This window comes from Paramisgurnus dabryanus, chromosome 1 (assembly GCF_030506205.2).
Source record: "Paramisgurnus dabryanus chromosome 1, PD_genome_1.1, whole genome shotgun sequence".
In the NCBI taxonomy this organism is placed as follows: Eukaryota; Metazoa; Chordata; class Actinopteri; order Cypriniformes; family Cobitidae; genus Paramisgurnus; species Paramisgurnus dabryanus.
In genome coordinates this window covers 13080722-13107567 of record NC_133337.1, presented here as the reverse complement: position 1 = coordinate 13107567, position 26846 = coordinate 13080722, and the positions used below count along the sequence as shown (strand labels likewise).

Sequence of the window (26846 nt, the reverse complement as noted above, 5' to 3'; positions counted from 1 at the left end):
CATGCAAACTTCACACAGAAAGGCCAACCAACTCATCCTGGCTTAAACTGATATTGAAACATAGTACTGATAAACAGCTTTTGTAAATTAACTTGATTATTATCAACCAACAATAGAGTGCAAGGTCTGAAGTAATGTTTTACGGATGTGTGTGGTAGATATGTGCTACACTATAAACCCATATCTTCAATAACTCTCCTCTACGGTGTTCCCTTCCCACAATCTTTCCTCTCGCTCCACACAGCCAATCACAGCCAATCATCTTTATGATAGATGGTGTGAGGGGGCTACCCTGCCACTTTAATGTGATTGATGGCGGAGCCCAGCATGCGGCTAACAGCTACAACCCGCGGTGTGAGTATAAATGCTCCAGATAGAAGCAACATTACAGTCAGCATGGCAGAGGTGATTAAATATAAAGGAGAGAGATTCATTACACTAATATGAGGAGGAGGCCGGTCAAGGTCACACAGTGGGAGCCAATGAGGAATCATCAGGAAATGTCTAATGTGACAGAAAGGACTATGATTAAATGTGATCACTATCATGGAGCAAAACACTGAGTCTCTTTTGGCACAGAAGGTTTGAAAAAGGATTAAAGATCATGTGATGAAATAATACAAATTAGACATATCTGTGTAACTGTAATAAAACTGTACATGATTTGTGAATCGACATTGATTCCTATTGACAGTAAAGATAAAGACTACAACTTTCTTCATTCCACGCTTTCACAAAGTGTCATCAAACTATGCCATTGTTGTTGTGTGGATGAATTCTGGCTACAAAAATTACATATTAAGCCTTTAAAGGTGCTCAAAGCAAATTCACGCATTTTAGGCCATACAATTTTTTTTGTTTCATACATGAAACATCTCCTCACTATCTGCTAGCTGCCTGTCCCCTGAACACACTGTAAAAAAACACGGTCTCTGTAGACAGCCCAGGCTCCATAAATGGCAACAAAAACAAAGTGGTCAAACCTACCACCAGGAAACATTACAAAGTGTTCCAACCAACAGCTCAGTCTACAGCTCAACCCTCCCTTTCGAAAAGCATAGAGAAGCTAAGGTAGCCAACAGAGGACAAACATGTCATCGTCTGAGACAATGCAGTGACAAAACACGCTCTATAAAGCAGTTTGTCCATTTAGGGTTACTGAAGAAATAGGCGGTGGGATAACCTAATATGTACGGTCGCGCTGGGGCGACTCACGGCTAGTTCAAGATGAGAATTTGTGGTTCTTAAAAGTACTTAAAAAAAAAATGAAGACTAGATAAGACCCTTATGCCTCAGTTGAGATCATTTAGAGCGGAGGTGCCCAAACTAAGGACAAAGTTGGCCCGCAATGACCTTTAATTTGGCCCGTCATGCCACGTTAGATAAGGAAAAAGGGTAAATGTCATTGATGCAGATGTTCATATTTTTAATTAAACATTTTCTAAATAGTAATTTTTTTTGTTTAATTTGAACATTACAAAAATGTAAATAAAAAAAATGTATGCACGGAATTATAGTAAATAAAAAATTGTAACGTACATGCATATGTACACTGAAAAAAAATATTAATTCAATTCACTAAATTTTTAAACCGAAAAAATTGTAAAATAAAATAAAATAAAAAACTTTTGTTTTAATGTAGCTTAAATAAATTGATTGCAACCACTTAAAAAAATGAGTAAATTGAATGAGTATTTTTTTTCAATGCAGGTGTAGAGCATACATCATGAAACTCAACAAACTCAGGTACTATGCTAATAATGAAGAGGTCAAGGCAGTGGCACACAGACAAAAGAATAACTAAATTAACTAAATTTGGAAAATCAGGGCAACTTTAATTTTAATATAAAACAGAAACATTTACTTTCGGCCCACAGCTCTCAGTCAGGTTTTTTGGCTCTTAGTGGGAAAAAGTTTGGCAATCCTGATTTAGAGCATTTGAAGCTACACTGCAATTTTAAACTGGATTGAAACTGTAAACCGTTGAGGTCCACTATATGGGGAAAAATCCTGGAATGTTTTCCTAAAGAAAAAACTTAATTTCTTTTTGACTTAAGAAAAAAGACATGGACATCTTGGATGACATGCAGAAGGTGAGTAGTTATCTGGAATTTTCTTTATGTGGACATATTACATGCTTCCACTGGCATGATGGAGAGCGACTGATACAAACTCTGAATGTGGCTTTATAGATTGGCACGAAAATGCCTTTCGGGCATGAATGGATAAGAACTTTGTCACAGCAAGATACCTGCAGAATAAACAGAGAGATAAAGAGAGAAACCACCCAATTTGAAGATGTCTCTCTCATTGCATTTAATTCATTTAAAATATAGTGCTCTTTACAATTCATTGAACAAATCTAATAGAACTAGTTGATATACATGTTCACACAACAAGACGAGAGGTGATGATCTTGGTGTCTACCTGTTGCCAACTAATCCCAAACTGAAAACATCAAAGAAGATTAATTACAGACATGCAGCGTGCAAATAAAAAATGACTTTGGAGTTTAGCTTAAAAGAACAATGGAAATGTTATTTTGGATAGACATTAGAGAGCAGATTAAGAAGTTTTGGGAGGAGAGAGATTAAGATGCTGGATTTGTAGAGATTACTGTATGCAGAATCAAAAGTTGATTTGCATAAATGGATATCAAAGCTATATTTGAATCTCAGAGAGGGGGATTTTGCCTTCACTAACCACAGCATGACCACCGGAAAGGCCTAGAGGGGAACTCTCTGCTCAATTATCTAAACTTTTTCCTTTACTGTATTTACCATTGGAAGATGCTAACAGAGAATATCTGATCAGAGTGAAAATATCTGTGTTTTAGTTTTTTGGTGATGGTGTGTATATGCTGATAGGGCTGTTCAAGCACATTTTTTTAATCAGTGGCGGCCGGTAACTTCTTTTTTCGAGGGCGCTCGATGCAAAGTTCGTCACAACATGAATGTAGCCCGTCATGTGTGTCAGGTTCCTTTTTTCAAAATATGTGTTCTGCGCATAGAGAGATCCTGTGTGCATCATGTGTCTTGTCAAAATAAGTGCCTGCTGCAGAATCGTCAAAAGGTTTATGATTAAAGAAATGCTTGCGTTTGCCAGACACTCGCATAATCTCATACGTAATCAAAGTTTACTGTTAAGGGAGTGTCTTGCGTGTATTTTGTGAACGTGAGCGTCTCTTTTATCATAAACGGTTTTGATGCGTGTGCAGCAGGCACTTATTTTGACAAAACACGTGATGCACATGGTTGATACATGATGCAACAAACACATATTTTGAAAATGCAAGCAACACACATGACACTCCGAACACTTATTTTTAATTAGCGCCCCTCAGATGAGCAGTCACAAGCCACCACTGCTTATAATATAACTGAGATGCAAAGAAAGTTCCGGAAAAAAAAATTAGAAGGATTTGAACTCGGCTTTAAGAGAACACAACATTTGTGTGCCCGTTAAACTGCAGAAAAACAAACATTTACAAATCACACCAGATCCCTACTGTTCAGGATTGTTCGCAAATATAAAAGCTGCCAGCAGGTACTGATTACACTAAACACAATCATCTTCACAGCCTGTGGAGTTTAGAGTGCTACCGCAGATCCAGGATGATGTTTGCATAGCTGGATAAAGATGAGTCTACCCACTTTCACAAGTTCACCTGATATAATGGTATCGGATATAAAGGTTTTGGCTGAAAAAAAGCAGAAATAGTGCCAGAATCTAACTATGATTCTTACTATATTTACTATGGTTAACTTTAAAAAGATTTCTATTTATTTTGATATAGTGTTTGTGAACCTTAGGCCATGTGTCTTCAACTGGGACAGAACTGCAAGGGGACTGCCAACAATGTTTAATCAGAATCTTTTTTTAAAAATGTAAAGCATTTACAAAGCACTACAACCCATGGTCCTTTTAAGTTGCGCATACGCTCAGTTTGTTTGTGTGCCCATGGGCATGCTGGCTTGAAAATGAGGTGTGTTTGTTGGCATGTTGCTATTTTGAGGGAAATTTTTTTTTTTGTTATTTAAAGAGGGCATAGTAATATGCGCCTATAAACGGGACAATAATGCTCATGGACGTGCAAGCATTACACAAATATTTTAAAAAAATTCTATTGGTCATTGATTGATTTTGCTTTGTGTTCTGCCTAACACGATAAAGTGGGTTCTCGTACCTTACTGCTTACTTGAACATCTCTGTTTCACATATTTCCTTACCAAAGAATTTTTTTTTTCATAATACCCCCCCCCCCACCCTGGCACCATCTCGTGCCCCCCAGTATGTGAACGACTGTAATACTATTATTGCATGTGATTTTTGGAAAAACAGCTACGGCTGTATCTTGGGTCACTGGTTATGTATTTGATCGTTATGGTCAAACAAACAGAGCAGTTTTACTGTAAATAGTTATAGAGGCACTTTTTTTTTCAAAGAAATCAATCATAAATGGATTGCAAAAATGGTTCCTGCATATGTCCTAAGTACTAAGTTTATTTTATCAAAGCATTCACTTTTTTCAACTGTTCATCCATCTTCCATTTATAAAAGCTTTAATCATTGACCCACACACATCACTGTAGCACCTAACACCTTATGTGCACATCACACATTGATTTTTTCCAAAGAAGGCCAGTGGTGGCTTTTGATCGACATGACGGCTCCAAATAATCCTCTCAATTTGCAGCAGTTGGCATGGCTGGTTAAACAGCACAGGGAGAGGAGAGCAGTAAGTGTCTGCAGAGACTGAAGTAGTTGTGAAAAGATGAGGTACGAATGATGAGAAATATATCTGAACTAATACAGGCAGGAAATGCATTTAGATTCAATACTACAAAGATCCTCTATACCTTTTTGCCCTTTATTTAAACCTACATTATTAAATAATGGTCCAGAAATGGAATATCATAGAAAGACTTTAAGGCCTTTAAACAAAATAGAAATGGAGGTATTTGATTAAAGAGAAAAGTAACCGATTGTCATGTGACTCCTGTTGGGGGAGAGATAAATGTAAACATACAACACAAAATTAGCATTGTAAGAGTTCAAGAGATTTAATTAAATCAAAAATTGGTTAAACATACTTGAGGGCAGCTGTGTCTGCTACCACACAGAGGCTAAGGGGAGAGAGAGAGAGAGCGAGAGAGAGAGAGAAAGAGACCACTGGTTGAGAGATGATTGTGCAGGTAATAATGTGGGAAGCTACGCAAGCAACACATCTCCCCCTACAGTCCAAATATAGTATCACACCCCCATTTTATAAATACTTTATCTTATATTTTAGACATGACGTTAAACTTCTGTATCAATCAATTGCAAAGTTTAGGGCAGCACCTCCTGGGAACATCACTGCAACAGTTTAATGAGTTTAATGTCCCTCCATATGTTCGCATTCAAGAACTGGTCCCTGACTTCAGTTTTCGAGCAGTGTACAGAAAAAACTGCACTATATATATATATATATGATGATCCATGAATGATCCAGAGCTTTCTAAATGGGAAACCATTGTTAGATGTAGTTGTTTGTGATGCAAGTAATTCGTTTTTTGCTGTATTCCCCATTGTGGGTATCACTTTTCAATCCAGGATGCTTGCTGTGAAAAAAGACTGTGAAAAGCTGTTTGTGAGTGTTGTCCTTGAAAGCTCTTTTGTTGGGTGAACCGCAATGTATTTGGATGCTCTAAAATCTCGCCCAAATGTGTAAATGTAAAAGGAAATTTTGTATAAAAAAAATATTTGGAAAAATAGTGTTAAGAGACCATATAAAACCTTAACACATTATATTTAAATAAACATGCTTTTTAATGGTACAGTAGTTACGGTCAAATGTCACTTCATGACGACACATGGAATACTATGACACTATTTTTATGCCAGCTAAGGTGCTTAGCTTTTACACGCTACTGCATGTCATAAGAAGCTGCTTGCATAGACGACCTATGGATAAGGTGGACAGACTTTTCTCTAAGCAGGCCTTCATTTTGATGTTAGTGATGACCCCTATCACCACTGTATCATTGCCAAACCTCATGATCTTGTTGAAGCTGTGTTTGGCTGTACTGTCTTGTCTGTAGTAAGAGAAAAATAGCGGACAGAGGACAGAGCCCTGGGGGGCGCCAGTGCTGATGGTGTGCGTACAGTATGGGCATCCAGACAAGAAGTGCAGAACTCAGTAGTTGAAGGAAAATAATATTATTTTGAGTAATAACAATCAATTTTGCCAATTTTACCGAGACCCAGAACAGCTGCTTCAGTAATTCTCACAGGAAATTCACTTACACTGAACTGTAATGATAAAACTAATAGTAAGTTAGCTTATAGAGAGATCTGCTGAACCTTTCCCATGGATATTTCTGTAGTTCTGCTTCATTTAGACCCCATTCTTACTTTACATATTAAATAACCGAATCTGTCAATAAGAGAAGATAAAATATAAAATGTGACATCGGATTTGATGAATGTTTTATGACGGGCACGCTCGATTCATGCCAGAGTTGCTTCACAGACACTCTGATCTTCTTTCACCATAACTCAGCCACATTTCCTCATGACAGTCCGAAGATTGATCTTCTGTTCAGCAGCTTTCATCACATCATCTTGACAAACACTCATGATTTCCCTGGATAAAACTACCTAGAAACAAAGGCAGCAGTCAGGTAAAAAATGAACAATCTCTCGTCCTTCAGCAGGTTTTAAGTTCTTCTTTTTCAAATAGTTGCCATATTCACACTGACAAACAATGGTTTGATTTTGATGGGGTGTGATTTTCATCCTGTTAAGTTTTCTATGCAGGAATTTATCAAAGTTGATGAGATTTCATTGGGGGACAGAGTCTATCATCGCACACTGACATATCACTGATAATGGACTTACTTTGTAGGAAACATAACAAAAAGATCAAATTTTTCATGGTGTACTGGCTAAACTGAAGATTGCACTTGCTTGTTTAATGTTCTTGTAATGCTAAGTCCCTTAACAAAATAAGTTCAGCTCACTTTAATTAAATAAGCAATTACGATTTATGTTATAGTTAACGTGTATTGTATTTAATAATAAACTGAACCATTACCGTAGTGGTAAACAATCCAAAAATACAATCCATTTCTGTCAAGGCTTCATACAAAACTAAAGAGGTTTACTTTTACTACTAAATCCTTAAAGAGATACTGTTAACAGGGATGATCTGCAAATTGTTTAGGCCAAGTATTCTCCTCCACTGATTAATTATTAGAATTTTCTTGTCTTTTTGTCAAGGCAACAGCAGTGTTTCACACTTTTAAAATGCTGTTTGAGCTGCTGACATCTATGTTATTAAATATAAGAAGTTGTTATTAGCAGTAGGGGGATACATTGTAATTATAAGTCTGTGCTTGTTCCCTCTTGTTTACCAGACTGCTGGAGCAGATACTGTCACTCAGTTTGCTGCCCAGCCCACCCACATATTGATACATTGTTAGGGTCAAGATTATATATTAAATACATTAAGCTTGTGTTTACAAAAAGATACCATATCTAACTACCAACATCATTCTTATTTGCAATTTTGTCTCTCTGACAGTAATAGTGTAAGATAAGAGACTGAAATTCCTCTGTTAAACAGCCAAATCAAGCCATAAAGAACCCAGTATCAGTCTCTTATTTTGAAGTAAAAAAAAAAATGAGAAAATCCCCTAAAAAGCAACTGCCTCCACTAACAAAAAAGTTTTGATATTATACCCCCACTCACAGACGTCACAAAAATAAGTCCGAAAATACAGAAATACGTATTTACGGAAAAATCACATGCCTGAATGTGCTACTTATGACCGGTTTTGTAGTCCAGGTTGACATATTTACTGAATGTCACAATTCTTTACATTTACATGGCTTTGTAAGGCCCGGTTAAACGCAGATAAATAATATAAAGGCACCACATTTTCCTTTGGATGCTTTTTAGCTTACAGTGATTTAAATGCTCATGCTCATGAAGCAATTACTTTCTACCTATTTATATTATTCATCTGAATCATCTGTCAGTAAAGATGACCTTCTTCTGAAACACCAAAGCAGCTTTTAATTTTTCCTTCGATAAGGAATCATTTTCCAGTTTCATTTTTTCTTCAAGGTCTCTCTTTCTCTTTTGTTGTGGATCCCCCTCTCTCTAGTGTGTTATCATGAGAGCTATATGAAATGTGTTGAAAGCTGAAGCTAAAGAGCTGAGATTATCTCTTTGCCAGCATGTGGAAATGCTTTTTTTTTCATTTTAATGTCTTGTTTAGAGGAAGCACAACAGCTTCAGTTTCATGGCTTAGTTCAAGGCATTCGAAGACATTTTAAAAGCTTGTGAGTGTCTGTGTGTTCCTAAATAGCTCATAAAATCTGAACAGAAATCACAGTTGTCTTCTATGAAACCAGTATATAAAATAATAATATCTATCTACAAAAGTTAATGATTTTGAAAGAGAAAAATTCAAGTATTTGCATGTGGGAAAACAGAATCTGTTATTATAACAGCAGGCTCAATTACATGATTTATGGTTAGTTGCAGTACAGACTGCAAGATATATTCAAACAACTAATTAAAGGTGCCAAAAAAATCAGAATCAGCTTTATTGCTATGTATATTTGAAGAGTTTGGATAAACGCCATTTTTAGGTTCATTCATGTTACTGCCAAAATCAGTATTGTATCAGGTCAGTATTAATAAAGTAAATTCTTAATTTTACGCAAAATCCAATATCAACAAAGAGATAAATACACACATATTATATACATATAAAGTTATTATTGCACATTTTCTTTTTTTATTACACGGTCACCACCATGTCATCCAAAATGTTGATGTCTTTCTTTGTTCAGTCGAAAAGAAATTATGTTTTTTGAGGAAAATATTCCAGGATTTTTCTCATTTTAATGGACTTTAATGGAACCCAACACTAAACAGTTTTAATGCAGTTTAAAATTGCAGTTTCAAAGGACTCCAAACAATAAAGGTCTTATCTAGGGAAACGATTGTTATTTTTGGCAATAAAAAAATATGCACTTTTAAACCACTTCTCGTCTTCCTCTGGTCCTATGACACGTCAGCGCAACCTCACGTAATTGCGTAATGACGTCGAAATGTCACGTGTTACATATATGAAATGCACATTTGTGGACGATTTTAAGCAATAAACTGACACAAAGACATTAATATGTATCATTCGACATACAACAACGTCGGAACGGTCCTCTTTCTTCACACTTGTAAACACTGCGGCATAGTTTTGCATACGTTATCCGTGACCTTTTGACATGATGACGTATTACATGAGGTCACGCTGGCACGTCACAGGACCGGAGGAAGATGAGAAGTTGTGGTTTAAAAAGTGCATATTTTTTATTTTTCTTGCCAAAAATGACACTTGTTTTGCTAGATAAGACCCTTATGCCTCGTTTGAGATCGTTTAGAGTCTTTTGAAACTGAAATTTTAAACTGCATTAAAACTGTTAAGTGTTGGGGTCCATTAAAGTCCATTAACATGAGAAAAATCTTGGAATGTTTTCCTCAAAAAACATAATTTCTTCTCGACTGAACAAAGACAGACATCAACATTTTGGATTTGTATGAGTAAATTATCTGGATTTTTTTGTAAGAAAATGGACTAATCCTTTAACTGTTCATGAAGTAGATTGCTTGGTGAAAGAAACTGTTCTTGTGCCTGACTATCCTGGTGTTTGGTGTTCAAAAAGCAGATGGCAAGGGTGTGCAAAATGCATTGATACAACATGTTACATTGTTCTCTGATATCTACATGATATGTGGCTTTATTAAGTGCAAAAAAATACAGAAAGTTTTTAATTTCCATTTACAAAGCTAGGATTTCTCCCTAGAATTAAATGGTCTATTATGACCTTATTTGGAAGGATCATGAATAATAATGTTGAGCTTTTCTTCTCTGGCTGTTTCTCAGAGTGGCTCATTTCGAGAGCTCACACAGCAGACCTTATATATTTGATCCTGTATCAGACAAAGATACAAATTTTGATGAATAATCAATTGTTTGGAGATTGGAAATGGCCGTATGTGAGTGGTAAGTTTGTGTTTTAGTATGGACCTTTAAAACATAACTTTAACATCAATAGTAGAACTTCACTATAATGCTAACTAGCATTAGCATAAAGCATTTACTTTGCACGTAATCTCGTCAGCAGTCACAACTTTGTTTTTAACAACATAGTTATAAATTTAATGTTGGGGCATACATCCCGACAGTAACATCAGTCGATGTCATGTTGAGATTGGCCTGTCTTCCAGCGGTCTTTTGCATGCACAAGGTTTACATAAGAAAGAAACAGTCGTGTTTGAGGCTCACAATATGTCATTACCATGTACAGAATTCATTCACCTATGCCTAGGTACATACAGTTTTACATTCTATGGCACCTTTAAAATAAGAAAACTATGGTTTAGTGTCGGACACTAACATGACATGACATGCATATATTATGAAAATGCATTATGCATGGAATTTTTATATGAATTTTATGAAAAGAACAACATGACAAGCATGCTCTGCATCTACTGCTTGCAATAGACTGCTAATAGACCAAGCATACACTATTTGCCATGGTAATGTGCCACATCAAGTCAGAGCGCAAAACCACTGCCACAGATCCTACGCAAGTAGGTTTCTTTCAGATCATCCGCTCCTCTGCTTGAGCAGATTTAAATGGCTTCGCACAATTTTGTCCTTCAAAGACTGGCTTAGAAAACACAAGTCGTTTCCAAAATGTTGGCTGAAAGAGATATAAAACAAGCTTTGCGCTATTGTGAACAGCATGATGATGAATAATGAAGCAAGTTTAAGTCCAGATGGAAAGTACTGTTTGTATCAGAACGCTGAACAATAATTAACTTTCTATCCATGTAGGCTATAAATCTAACACTGAAACACGAAGAAAGAAGTAAACAACAGTCAAAATTTATTTTTATATTTCATATTGTCAATTACTAATACAAACTGCAATCCAGTAGAATAGCCAAAGATCAATTTATCCAATTCAAATCCTAAATCATTAAAAGTAAATTGACCCTTCGCTAAGCCACACCCGAAAACCGCCATAGGCCAAGCGCAGGAGGTCTGCCAAGCTTTCGTGCGATGGAAACATGCCGAAGTGTTGTGCGTATGAATTGTGTAAATCTGATAACCGCTATCCTAAAAGTTTGGACGAGGTGGTGAAATGTTTTCCCTTCACAAAACCTAAAACCCAAGGGAGAAATGCCAGACGTGGATCAAGCAGTGTGGAAAGCCCTATTCAGAAACTAAATGTTGACAGGATTACCAAAAAACATCTACATTAATGTTAGCTAGCTCAGCACATTATGGCTTGGAAATTATGGTTCTTTGATTCATAATACATATATTTAAGTAAAATAAGATGGTTAAAGGCAAGACTGAGGCTGACTGACACTTTTGCTAAAAAATATTTTAGCATTTTGTTAATGGACAACCTACCCCTGAGTACCCCAATCCGATCTTGGCTCTCCCGGGGTTAGTTCTACAAGCGGGAGATATTTATCATTGCAAATTGGTCAAATTGTGTTTATTCCACAAGACTAATAAATACACTGTTTAGTTTATAATTATACAATTATTTTCACAAATTTCACTTACCCAGCTGTGCATGAACAAAGCTGTTCCTCAATTTGTGTGTTTCCCATTTGAATGGTCAGCGTATGAGGCGGCTGCTGCTTGGGCTGGGACCTACAGTATATGTTTAAGCTTCTATTTTGATTGAATTATTTTTTAATCGGTTGCATAATATGTTGTGGATATATCCCTCGAATGCATACTGGAGCAGATTGGTTGAGAAGTGTGTAATTGTATCCTGGATATCTCCAATTGGGGTGGTAAACTCCAAAACAGGGTTGGAGCTTGAAAAGGAGGCGAGGTTTCATCTCACTGGCAGATAGACAGGACCTAACTCCCATCCAACCTCAACCCCCACTCACCCCCTTTTGGAGGTACTGCTCACCTTGCTATATCTCCGGTCTGCAAATATTTACTATCAGCCTGGCTGGTGTATCATTCTGTACTGTATAAACATACCACAAAGAATGATGCAATTAATTTATCATTAGGATTTTCCGAGATTGGAGTTTTCTTTCAAGCAAAGTCAATCAAAGATTCCTAAAACAATTAAGCGTGTATTATACATAACTTAAAGAATAAAGTATAAAGAATAACTTTTGTTCTTTATGCAAGATTCCCAGTGGGAACAAAATGTGCAGAGTATTTTAAATTCTGACAGTTTGGTCAGGAAGAGATGAGACCACAAACATTCAGAGCAGTTGCATCATGGGATACTAAAGCACCCGAGGCTTCCATCAGTGGTCATTGTGATGAATTATTGAGTTTTGGGAACTTTGAGTTTGTGCTGATGTAAGCGTTAGACTGATACAAACAAAAATCATTGCAAAACTAAATAGACGGTAACCCAACCCTCAACCCAGTTCTACCCAAACGCCCGTAATTGGCTTACTTTGTTTTAAAATCCTGTCCAAAACTTGTGATTGGTCTAACCCCTCTTCAATGAGTGACAACTATTAATTAAAAATGGAAATTTAAAGAAACGTTTAATAATATTAAGTGTCCCTGTTTTGCATTGGTCAACATGCAGTTGCAAATGTGCGGTCATTTTTCAGACCTGTGCAGGTAAAAAAAAAGGTTCATGTCTCATTTTCTCCCTCTGGGGCTGATGTATAAATCTCAAGGGCAGAAATCAAACTGAAAAAAGGAAAACAATGTGGCAATGCCGGAGGCAAACTTATTATCACCTGGTTGAAAAACAAAATGCTTTTTGATATTTGTCCACATTGAACTCAAGCACCAATACAGAGAATCCAATACAGTACATTTAAGTGAAAATGGGTTGCTTACACCCCGTCACGCTTAACCTTGGTACAAAAGCACCTTACTTTCTATCTCTCTGCTTGTTTATTTTCTAAAATATTTTTACACAATCTCATTTTGCATGTGTTCTAAATGAATCTTCATGTCTTCAAGCAGTGACTTGTTTATATAAACGTCTGCATTTGCTCTTTAAATCCTTCCCACTGGAGGATTTTACACGCACATGTTAATTTTAACAGTCATTCGCTATATGATTCCAATTAGCCTACATGCAACTAATTGGAGCTTCTCTGTGTTAACTGCATGACAACCTGATTTAGAGACCCACAAGCCTCTTACACCCTGAAAGCAAAAACACCTAGCTGTTCTTTAACACTAAAACCAAGAGCTTTGACCCATACTTCATTGTCTTTAAAGTTTTTCTTAAAGATTACTAAAGTTCAGAGGTTCAAGGTAAAAAGAATGATAACAGATAAATCCAGCGCTCTGCAGACAGCTTCTCATCTCCTCAAGGACATTTGGGATTACAAACCCAGTAGGACTCGTCTGGTATTTTATGTGAGTCAGAACATGTCATTTTTTAAACTCTTGAGAGGATACAGAATCAATCCCTCAAGTGTTTCTGTATAGTTTAGTGGTAGAGTATTGCATCAGCAGCACAAAAGGTCATGGGTTCAAACCCAGGGAACACACACATACTGATAAAAATGTATACTTTGTTACACAAGTTGCTTTGGATAAAAGTGTCTGCCAAATGCATAGATGTAATGCACATGCTATCAAGTGAAAACAGATGAGTTGTCACTTGTAAGACTTGGTTTTCTGCTCTTATATGGTCTTTGGATCTCTTGATGAATGGAAAAAGCGAAACATCAAAACCAAGACAGAACTTAATCACTGGGTATTTAAAAAAACAGAAATGAAGTAAATGAAGTTTATTAAAAATTACAACCTGGTTATTGTCCAACAGTTGCTTGGATCTGGATCTCAAGGGTCCTGAATCTTATGATTTAATAATATATAGAGGGTCTTTTCTTGACTCCAGTATGCTGCCAGCCAATCATCCCATTAGATTTTGTGTCACGTAGTTATGCTAAAAGCATACATATTACAATAAAACAACAACATATATTCAAGTGAAATATATTCAAGTTAGGTAAAGGTAAGATCAAGAAAAATTGTACATTTGGGGACAGATTTACTAACAGCTTGCGCCAGCACAAACCATAGTTTTGGTGTTAAATAACGACTGTCAAGATTTACTAAAGACGTGCAGTGGATCATTAGCGAGCGCTGAAAAGGTGTTGTCTAGTTATTTTTGCAACTGATCTTATTGCATATGCATTTTTATGAGTTTCCTTTGCAGACGCAAAATTATTGGGAGAAGATTATTTAAATGATTCACGAAATGCGATTTACTTATGTTTGCACGTGTGTTATGACTTATATTTGTGCCATTATTTAACCCTTAAAAGTCTTAAATTATTTTGCGCTTGAAATGGCTCCAATTGTTGCTAAAAAGAGAGACATCACAAAGAGGGAGTGTGTGATACAAGGCAGAGGATTGTTTTAGCATATAACAGTTCATTTGGAATGCCAGAGGAACATATTATTAAAAAAAATTGTTTGCAAAGCCATATTACTATTTTATTTTTATTTTTTTGCTGAAGGTAATAAAATAGGAGTCACTATGAGAAGTCACTCAACACCAGACATTTCAAAACATCTTGTAAACCTTCATTTTTTGTCCTTTTTTCAGTGTACTATGGCATCATTGGCAGCATTACACCACAAATTTTCCTCTGTGATGTCCGTGGTGCTAATTTCAAGATCAGCTCTGCCTATTTGCGACACTGAACTAATTTGTGCTGCTCTTAGTAGATCCCATTGGTCATTATGGAAATCACCTGTTATGCCTGTTTTATTTAATTTGCACCATTTTTAGTAAATAACCCACAGATATTACCACACCTATTGAATTTTTTGGAAGTGTGGTCTCACGCTAATTTGCCCCATTTAGTAAATCTGGCCCTTAAGATGCTAAGGGCCGATTCACACTGTCTTTCGCATGTCAGCTGCGTGGAGTTTTCTATGCCCTTGCTTACCAGAAGCGTTTCTGACACTGCGCTGCTGCTAGCCTATGTATGTTTCCTATTGATAAACTGCCCTGACGCTTCAAAGACGCTTGTGTGTGGCGTGAAAAATAGGCGTCGGTCCTAATCCTAGGATGCGCGCGCTTTCGGCGCGGTTCGAGCCGCGCGTGTCATGCAGGCGGTGTGCACGGTCAAACCTGCTAACATGGGAGCCTTAATAAAAACGGACACGCCATGCAGCTGAGACGCTCACGCCACGCATCCAGTGTTAATTGGCTCTAAGTTTCTCTCTTTTATTCACTATTTAATATGCACACTTCATTGTAAGCCCTCTCATGATGTTTTCATATTACATTTTTCATATAATTGTACTATAAATAAATTTTTTAAACTACATTATTTTAATTGAATCTTAAGTAAGTTGTACTGCAAACTTAATCATTCTTATCTACAAAGGCAAAACTAATATGGCTTGTTTTCACAGGCCTATATTGCAGGAGCAAAATTTGTCAGCACTGAAACTTTTAACCACCAACCATACCGTAGATCCCCAAGGACACTTTAAATATTTTTAAGATAAAGCTTAAGTTAAAGTTCAAACATCTGCAAGTTATTGGCTGGATAAGTGGTTTTGAATTTCTAGACCATTTGGTTTGATCAATTCTCTGGACACAGGCCATGTACCAGCACCAGAAGAAACACATCAAATAACACCAGGTTTCTGTATCGGGACTCTAAAATGAGACTCATAGAGACCTGCATCTATTGATGGTCATCACTTTTATCTAAAATCCCCAGAAGCCTGCTTTACAGCATCGGTAAACACTGATACGCACCTACGCTCTGTGACAAAACCTTTAAGGATTTGAAAGTGATCTGTTAAAGACTATCAACACATGGACAAAACACTATGCAGTGTGAACTTTCCAATCTTCCACCTGTAAACCCTGTGCATATTGGCTATATATCACAGAAAATGTATCAGACCATATTAAAACATTGTCTAAGTGAAATACTGTCACACTGTTAAACCAACTATGATTATGTACAAAAAATACTTGAAAAACTTTGGAAATCCTTCATACATCCTACCTTAAAGTCCACAATAGATTGTATGCGGCCAGTATACTAATGTATAAAATGCGCGGTAGTGCCCTACAGTAACAAGGATATTACATCTAAAGCTTTTTATCCAGTTCTGTCTCCCAGTCAATGTCTGACTCTACTACAACTGATTTAAAGTCTGTTTTTATGTTTTCAGTCTTATTTTTAAACCCAAAAATTATCAGTATGATTTCTCGTGTTTCTCTCATACTATTTAGACTTTGTCAAAAATCCTACAGCAATGGTTATGGATTTTCTTGATAATCTAAATTTCTAATCCTGACCAAATTGATCTGCAAACAAAAATAAAATGCAATGCAGGACTTCATTTTATGTATCTGCAATTGACCTGATTGTAAAAGTAGGTATTACATATTGCACCAGAATGGTACTAGGTGATTGCAAGAGAGAAGATGAAAAAGTAAAAGGGATTCATGATCTCAGCTGACAGGGAAAATCATGTTTAAGGAGGAGGATTTTATACTTTGTTTATAAAAAGTATACAAGGAACAAATGCACTTATAAATTGTTCACAATATCATCAATGAGCAATTGTTTTTCATTAGACTCTTAATAAATTCTGCCAACAAAACAGTGTTTCTGAATGGCCCAAAGTCGGGATAAAAGGCGGGGTCCATGATTTTTGAAAAACACTTTGGAAAAAGGAGTCGGGCCGACTACCAAATCACAATTGTAGCCAATCAGCAGTAAGGGGCGTGTCTATCAAAAGAAGGTCCAGATTCTATTGGGGTAGGGGAGTGTTTGTTTAGGTGATTTCAAATGTCAACATTGGCTTTCAGAGATCATGGACCCCACCTTTAAACAAAAGTATTTGATCAACATATACAATATGTGCCGTGAACATTAGCTCATTTTTGATGGAGGTGGCTTTTAGCAGCTTTTGCATCTGAGCTCCACATATGTCTAGACAAACGTATTTTTGTGTTAAAAAGTAAATGACACAAATTAAAAGTAAAAGGTGTAATGTGGGTTTTTAGCATCTTTAAAATTAAAATTTCAAAATGTAATGAAAAGCTACAGTAGCTGCCACAGGACAACGTAGGGACAAATACGCTCTGCACAACAGTTTGTCTGTTTAGGGCTATGGTAGAAACATGTCGGGGACTCATTCTAAGGTAATAAAAACAATACAATACAGTTCATTATTTAAGGTCTTCAAACACCACTGATAATATACACTTACCTAAAGAATTATTAGGAACACCATACTAATACTGTGTTTGGCCCCCTTTCGCCTTCAGAACTGCCTTAATTCTATTTAGCATTGATTCAACAAGATGCTGAAAGCATTCTTGAGAAATGTTGGCCCATATTGACAGGATAGCATCTTGCAGTTGATGGGGATTTGTGGGACATCCAAGGCAACGAAGCTCCCGTTCCACCACATCCCAAAGATGCTCTATTGGGTTAAGATCTGGTGACTTTGGGGGCCATTTTAGTGCAGTGAACTCATTGTAATGTTCAAGAAACCAATTTGAAATGATTCAAGCTTTGTGACATGGTGCATTATCCTGCAGAAAGTAGCCATCAGAGGATGTGTACATGGTTTCATAAAGGGATGGGCATGGTCAGAAACAATGCTCAGTTAGGCCGTGGCATTTAACCCCCTGGCGTCCAAAAACACAGCGTTTTCTCCTTATCATAGCAGAATCATACCGTGGCCTGGAAAGGCAAAAATAATTTACAATGGTAAATTACTTATTTACAATATTAAAAACAAATTTACAAGTTTTTTTAACAAATTTACAAGTTTTTTTTAACAAATTTACAAGTTTTTTTAACACATTTACAATGAGTGAATAAATGTACAAGTTTTCTAAACAAATTTACAATGATTGAACAAATTTACAAGTTTTTTAAACAAATTTACATGTTTTTTAACATATTTACAATGAGTGAACAAATGTACATGTTTTTTAACAAATTTACAATTAGTGAACAAATTTACACGTTTTTTTAAAAATTTACAAGTGTTCAAACAAATTTACAATGAGCGAACAAAATTACAAGTTTTAAAACAAATTTACGTTTATTACGGAAAGGGTAGGTACAATACGCTGACGTCACGCATCTGAGCCTCCGGTGGGAGGAAACCCGGAAGTATCGCCGTGAATCACATGAGAGTTGTGAATGCGATGTTGTGTATTAGGCTGTACATAATATTAACGGAAAGAGAGTGATAATATATAACCTTTCATCGCTTCCGAGGTGACTAAAAGGGATATTGGACCTTATTTTCAGGTAAGTGAAATAGTTTTAGTTAGCTAACGCTAGCTTTCCAAGTTGCACACGTTTTGGATGGCAGTTATCAAAATAATTCACTGACTTTCTCATTAGATTACAGACAACACGAGAGGGTGCTTCAAACTTTTTGGACTGCATTGTTCGTTCGCTCCCGGGGTTACATAGACTGAAACGGGGAAGCGTGACGAGTTTGTTTACATGGTGCTGTAAACTCCAACCCAGGAGGACACTATTGGCGCTTTTCCATTGCATAGTACCCCACGGTTTAGTTTAGTTTGGGTCGGGTCAGTTTACTTTTGGGAGCTTTTCCATTGGGTGCAGTACGTAGTACCCGATACTTTTTTTCGTACCACCTCGGTTGGGGTTCCAAGCGACCCGAGCTGATACCAAACGTGACGCGAAAACACTGTAGATCACTGATTGGTCTGAGAGAATCGTCACGTCATCGCTATAATGTAAATATTAGCTTTAGCTTACTGCTAGCTTGCGCTGTCTCAAGCAAACATGTTGTTATCTGTGTTCTACTATAAGTTTCCAAACACCCTTTTAGCGATGAAAAACATCCGCAGGTTGAGAATCCGGGACACCATAACAGTTTTTTCCAGACTTGCAGTTTGTGGCGGCACATTCGCGACGTGCACGTCCGCATTATATATGCTTATGCAACTTGAATGAGGCTCAGCGGAGCGCTGTCGACTGACGCCACAGGTCGGGTGTTTGAACAGAAACTGTCATATGAGATAGAGGTAGTTATAAACGCGATGTGCAAACATCTATTTGTGGTGGCCAATTTTAATTTTGTGGCAGACTTAGAAATAAATGAATGTATGGGAATGTACAACAACGCTCTCACGTGTATGATGTCACAGCAGTAGGCAGCGTAAATATAACGACACGCCTATAATCCCTCCCACTCCGAAGTGATACTAAACTCGATGGAAAAGCTAACCACGCCAAAGTGAGGTGAGCTGACCCGAACCAAACTAAACTAAACCGTGGGGTACTATGCAATGGAAAAGCGCCATATCAGAGGAATCACAGGGATAACATGGTGTGATTTTTTTTGTCAAAACCAGAACTGACTTCCGAATCCACCTGGAACGCATTTACTTTGATGGAGATGTGGGCGGAGGCTAAACCCTCCAAATAGTATATTTAGAGAAATGGAAGTCAGTAAAAATTAAGTTGGACTCGTTTTTTAACTACTGGCTGCTTAACACATGCTTATAAACCCAGGAATAGCACACACACTTCTAACAGACATGCAATGCACACATTAGATACGTGTTAAGTAAATAACTGTACAGTTTTAGAACAACTCATTTCTACATTAAAGAAACTTAATTTCACTCATTGTTCAAAATATAGTTTTATTTATAAATGAACTTCAATGTATATTGTCTCAAGTATGAAAAAATATATATGTACATTTTTAGAACCAAACATATTTACATTAAAAGCCAGTGGGTACTAACACACTTTTTTACACAGGGCCATGTAGTTTTGATTTTTTCCCTTAATAATAAAAACCTTCATTTAAAAAATGCATGTTGTGTTCACTTGGGTTTTATTTTTTGACTATATTTGTTTGATGATCTGAAACATTAAAGTGTGACAAATATGCAATAATAACATGGGAAATCTGGATGGGGGCTAACACCTTTTCACACCACTGTATATACATTTGTTCCAATGTATATTTTCTATCTACTGTACAAATTGTAACAATAAAGCAAAGTAAAAACATTTAAATGAAAAAAGTTTGTTTTTGGGATTAAAGTAATTTTTCACCCAAGATATAGATGGTTTGTTTTTTCACTGGAACAGATTTGGAGAAATTAAGCATTACATTGCTTACAATGGGATCCTCTGCAGTGAATGGGTGCCGTGAGAATGAGAGTATTTAACACAAACTATGATTGTGTTTATGGTGTGCAATATAGCGTGTGTTCATGTTTTGTGTGTAAAAAAAGACAATATTTTTCACATACTCTCTAGCGCTGTTTTTACTTTACTAAAAACGAGCTGATGTCTTCCTTGTTCTATAAAGTCCCTCCTTCAGAAATACCTATCGAGTTCTGATTATGTAGTTTGTTTAGTGTGCTGTGATTCAACAGCAGCTTAGTAGAGCCACTTGAGCTTAGCTGGCGACTGACATATTCCAGTGGGCAGAGGTTAGTAAAAAACTCTTCTTTGGATGTCATTCAATCGAGAAGTAGAGGGCTGTAGTCCAAACTGGCCGTTTGCTATAGGCTTTGAAAGGGAAATTCTATTAAAGAAAATATATCGCTTGGTATAGAATTTTGAGCTTTATAATTTAACAGATATTATTTATGCTCTAACAGCAACATTACACACCAACTAAAGTTTAAAAAATGGGATCAGGATAAACGGGACCTTTAAACCTTACAGCTAAATCTGTGGCAGAGAAACAAGAAAAAATGATCCAAGACACAAATGTTGCGATAATCTTCCATAATAGGAGATGTTTCCAGGTAACCATAGTCTTGCAATGCCCCAGAACCACTGTTAGATCTGTGTATTGAGAAAGAGGAGAAAATTACATGTAAAAAAAGAAAGATCAATGAAGTCATGAGATTTATTTGTTCTAATTTTCATCAATGAATTACATGCTTAATTTTTTTTCTGCTCAGGAAACGAATGGTGGTCCTCCTCTTCTTCCTTTAGTGTTTCAATATCACAGACACTGGAAATTAACATAATCATGATTTCAGTCTTGGCAGTCTATCTATCTATCTATCTATCTATCTATCTATCTATCTATCTATCTATCTATCTATCTATCTATCTATCTATCTATCTATCTATCTATCTATCTGACATAAATGACAGTTTGCTTAGGCAACATTAGAGTTTTTGTAATATGATAAAACATTACAATACTGTCACACTCAGAGAGGTTTAAATGATTAAATGAAAATATAATTTATAGTATAAATATAGGTAATTTTAACAAATCGTCTCATTAGTCACTACATAAAATCCTAATCTTTTAAAGATTATTCAGATTATATCATCGAACAAGTTAACGCACCCTTGATTCCTTTGAAGTGTCCTCCTGGGTTGAAGTTTACAGCACCATGTAAACAAACTCGTCACACTTCCTCGTTTCAGTCTATGTAACCCCGGGAGCGAACAAACAATGCAGTCCTGATTAAAAAGTTTGAAGCACCCTCTCGTGTTGTCTGTAATCTAATGAGAAAGTCAGTGAATTATTTTGATAACTGCCATCCAAAACGTGTGCAACTTGGACAGCTAACGTTAGCTAGCTAAAACTATTTCACTTACCTGAAAATAAGGTCCAATATCCCTTTTAGTCACTTCGGAAGCGATGAAAGGTTATATATTATCACTCTCTTTCCGTTAATATTATGTACAGCCTAATACACAACATCGCATTCACAACTCTCATGTGATTCACGGCGATACTTCCGGGTTTCCTCCCACCGGAGGCTCAGATGCGTGACGTCAGCGTATTGTACCTACCCTTTCCGTAATAAACGTAAATTTGTTTTAAAACTTGTAATTTTGTTCGCTCATTGTAAATTTGTTTGAACACTTGTAAATTTTTAAAAAAACGTGTAAATTTGTTCACTCATTGTAAATTTGTTAAAAAACATGTACATTTGTTCACTCATTGTAAATATGTTAAAAAACATGTACATTTGTTCACTCATTGTAAATATGTTAAAAAACATGTAAATTTGTTTAAAAAACTTGTAAATTTGTTCACTCATTGTAAATTTGTTAAAAAACATGTACATTTGTTCACTCATTGTAAATATGTTAAAAAACATGTAAATTTGTTTAAAAAACTTGTAAATTTGTTCAATCATTGTAAATTTGTTTAGAAAACTTGTACATTTATTCACTCATTGTAAATGTGTTAAAAAAACTTGTAAATTTGTTTAAAAAAAACTTGTAAATTTGTTAAAAAAATTATAAATTTGTTTAAAAAGTTGTAAATTTGTTTTTAATCTTGTAAATAAGTAATTTACCATTGTAATTTATTTTTGCACCCCGAGGCCACCGTAGAATCAACTTAAAATACTCCATCATTAATAATCATACACTTACGTGTTTGACATCATTTGAAACTGTGAAGGGTCTTCTTTAATTTGTGTACATTCACAATAACAACAGATCTTTGTGTTTTTGTCAAATAAAAATAAAAAAGATGTGCATTCAGACATTTCTGCCTCCGCCAGCTGTCTCTCAAAACAAGTTACAAAAATCAACTGAAACTCTGTGAATACTCAAAAAGTGTCTTACAATTTTTAAATCAATATATTGTTTTATGCGAATGAGTAGAATTTTTAGATAATTAGATTAGATATTTGCATTAATGAGAAACTGAACCGGTGTTCCTAATAATCCTTTAGTTGAGTGTAGTTATGTAGATTATATTGCATTTCTGTCAAGATATCCTTCTAAAAGTAACACATTGCGCCTTTAATGATAAATAACATACAGGAAAGACAAGAAATGATTGACTTTTGGATTTTGCGTCATGTTTTGGTGTTAACAAGGTTTACTGCTCAATCACATGTCAGCATTTTTTTGAGCTCTGTGTGTGTAGCTGCAGCCGGTGGCAGATGATGGAGTCGAATCTGATGAGCGATGGAACAAAATAATGAGAACCTCCAGCAGGGGGGCAGAACAAACACAGAGAGGAACCAACATACCGTAGATGGAATATTATCACAATGATTTTTATTTTAAACTGACACATTGCTTTGATGAGCAATGTTGTTAGCTATATTTCTATAACCTATAACCTGATAATGCTAAAGCTTGGAGTTCACAAAATAATTCACAGGAGACTTTGGACATGCTATTAAATACTTTACGGCAGCCAAAGAAACTTGTGTGTAATAAATGCAGCAGAAATGCATTTGTTCATTATAATTTCTAATCATTAAACTAATTTCTTTTGCTTTCCATCTCTCATTTTTACCAGCCAGATGTCTGATTTGTCCCACATGCCATGAGATTTCAGGGACTGTTAGTCATGCCAGGATTATCAATGTAAGACAATTAAACTAATAATGTGTCCAGCACAGAACAAAAGCCACAGTCAATGAGAATCTCACCTCATCTCCTACACATTTATTCAGTCATTACTGATAAGCCATTATGGTCACTGACCACAAATGGATGCACATATTCCCCTCCATCTTATTATTTACCGAGACACAATCGGTAATGTTTCATTAACTTTTGAAGGAATCATAAGCCTGTTCTTGCTTCAGCTGATTGGATCTGGACTTTATGTGTTGACTGTGGTATATGCGGTCGCTTTCAAAGGTCATTATTATACTCCTTATCCAGCACGTTCATATTCCCAATCCTTTCCTCACAGTTAGGACTGGATTTTATTTGGATAACATAACAGTGCCCACTGCCATTAGATAAGGCAGCTTGGAAAACTGCCATACACATGTCACTACAGTTACAGGTGTCACATGCAGGTAGGAATGACATGAGATGCTTGTTCACACAGACTACTGTGACTGTAATCCGATGTGTGTACTGAACATTTTCAGACTCGCGCTTGTACTGTAAATGCGGTTGTCAATCCTGAAACTTGACTGACTAAACATAGCCCATGAGTCTCCTTCTCTGGTATAAGTAAAGCAGATAAAATTATATGAACAAATCCAACAATTTAAAACTTTAAACCCTTAGCTTGCATTGATCACAAAGCATATCATCAACTACATTCATTTAAAGACTGAGGTGATGAGCAATTTAAACAATCAGCTTTTGCAGAAGCCAATGACAAGCTTGTTTTACTGGCTGGTACATAATTGACATCTTTGTATAAAACTGCTAATTAAAATACATAATGGTAGATTATGTACAGTGTTTCAAGTCTGTGTCTTGTTGTCTATGGTAGTATAATGAGAAATGATGTGTATTTTCGGTGTAATTACTGTAATGTGATTTGTGCTGTAGGAAAGCTGCTAACATAACAACAAATCAGAGAAAAATAAATGTTGTATTTTTAATATTTTAATTAAAACGATTTTGTGAATGCATGCAGATGGTTATCAGTGCTTGTAGCAGTACAGTCATTTCTGACTTAAACCTTTTTCACTCTGGAAAAATCATCACATGGACGCTCTACGGGGTTTCTGAATACAGGTGTCTGTTCAAGCATCCAGCCCTTCCTTTTGATTGCTGTTCAATCAACCCACCACCAGACTTTCACAAGCCAATGACTTCAGCTGAAACAAAGTGACTGCATTCACTGATATTCACAAAGTCTGTTATCTGCCCCAGTGAGTAATGCACTTCTCTTCACAATGCCACAACTGTTTTCTCAAGCTGATGGCGCACATGTATCATAGGTTTTATCGTAGGTTTTACCTATGCTTTTCTCTCTGTATTCAATAATTTGACATCCTCTCCTCTTTGTTTTCATGCATTAATGTGTCAAGTTGCTGTGCAACAGTAAATGCCTCAGATTAATGAAATGCAATATATTTCTAGCCATTAAAGCAGTCAGTTTTACCAATAAAACATTCAGATGTTTATTACAATGAAGAGACAACAGGCCAAGTGACAAACATGCTGTTCAGCTGTCTAGCTAAAGTTGAGATATATATGCCTAATGAAGTGTTTATTTTACAAAGACCATAATTATAGGGTGTAGGTATGACCACTTACAACTACATTTGCCGCAATCCCTGCTTCTCCAATAACGTACACAACGACGTGCTGTTTCTTCGGCCTTTGCCTTGATACTGTGGTTTACACCAGTACCATTCCTGTCGACACTACTACACAGTCCTTCCAGAAACAGGCTTTTTTTGTGATTGTTGCTGGCAAAAATCCTTGATCTTGAGTCACGTTTTCCTAAAAAATGCGATGGAATATGTGGGATATTTATTCAATTTTTTTGCGATGAAATTGCGGGAACTTGCAAAAAATGCGGTAACTTGCAAAAACTGCGGTTGGATGAAAAAGAGATAAAAATTGATTCCCCAAAACCCTGTTCTCATATAATGATGTTAACGCCGCGTAATTACGTCACTTCATAAGGTTCCCATGACAACAGGAAATTGGATTTAAATTTGATTTGCATTTTCAAGCTCTGTTTAGTTTAAAAAGTTTTCCCAGAAATTGGTGGATTTATCTCCCTCACTACATATTGTTAGCACCACCATCACTAGTCATATATCCTATACTGTATGTCCATATAGTCTATATGTCCATATAAAAAACTGCACATGGGGTTTAACCTAACCCTTACTACACAACAAAAGTTGGGCCAAAAACTCGCTATTTACCAAATCCTTGCAAAAACTGCGGTTGGATGAAAAAGAGATAAAAGTGATTCCCCAAAACCCTGTTCTCATTCAATGACGCATATACGTCACTCCATAACATTCCCATGGCAACGGGGGCATGGCTGCACTTGTGTGAAGTAAATGCAACATTTTTCAACTTTCTGCTAAGGTATAATATGACTTTTTGATTTGGAAAATGTGGGGATTATGAAATCATGCAAGCCCCACATATATTGCACAAAAATCTGCAATTTATGTGGCAAAAGTGTGGCGTATTTGAAAAAATGCGCCCTCCCACATGTTTGGCTGATTATGCATGGAATCATGCAAACGCATAATTGCGTTTGTCTGGAGGGACTGACTAGCGTCTGCATGTCAACACGGACAACAGCGCAGAACTATAAATGAAAACTTATACATAACCTACTGCGTAGAGGGTATGGCGGTGGTCCGACGCAGAAGTATAAATCAGGCTTGAAGCCTACCCTATTTATACTAAAATAAAAAAAATACATTTATTTTGAATTAATGAGGACTTAAACCTACAACCTACTCAAGTTGTGGTTTTGTACTTGTAACATCATGCATTGCCAGATGGCTGTGGCTCTGTGTTTTAGCTTCAAAGAATATTTTTTAATAGAATTGTAAATGCACTTATATGCACTTAATAGTAAGTGTACTTATAGGTGAAGAGAGGCTTAAAATCTACTTTGATGTTCAGGAATGGTGCGCTGATTTGCATTTGTTGCTTTTGAGCATGTGCTATTCATTGCTCCACCTCTCTACATTTGTCTGATCTACCTCTCTTCCCTTCAGCCTTACCATTTCATTTTCAAGTATAATAGACACAGATAATGACACATGAAAAAGCAGCCAAGCAGTTAATTGAGAACAATTGTAGAATAGCCCTGCAGTGCTTTAGGGACCATCTGCCAAATGTTCAACATGTTGTAGGTAGTTCATTTTGTTTTGATATCTCAAGCAGAACCATCTTTAAAGCAACAGATAGTTAGGTGTGATGTTTTACTAACAGTAACTATATTATCTATTGGGGTGAACACACCAAACGCGAAATCAACAATTTGCGATGCAAATGCAAAGGCGCGATAAGATGCAAAAGTAGTGTGTATTTGCCTCAAACGTGACTTCGCACAAGTTGAAAATATTCAACTCAAGGGAAAAAT

The 26846-nt window shown here is 36.3% G+C and overlaps 1 long non-coding RNA gene across 2 annotated transcripts; it reads right to left on the bottom strand.

Moving 5' to 3' along the window:
• Positions 1–19931: 19931 nt before the first annotated feature.
• Positions 19932–21905, bottom strand: LOC135760654 (uncharacterized). Of its 2 annotated transcripts, XR_010537465.2 has the most exons (5): positions 21656–21905; positions 21402–21559; positions 20977–21053; positions 20757–20881; positions 19932–20599 (listed from the first exon to the last, which is right to left on the bottom strand). It is a non-coding gene; the product is annotated as an uncharacterized lncRNA (long non-coding RNA). The 2 variants fall into 2 exon arrangements; XR_010537464.2 differs by having other exon boundaries at positions 19932–20881; positions 21656–21891.
• Positions 21906–26846: the final 4941 nt, after the last annotated feature.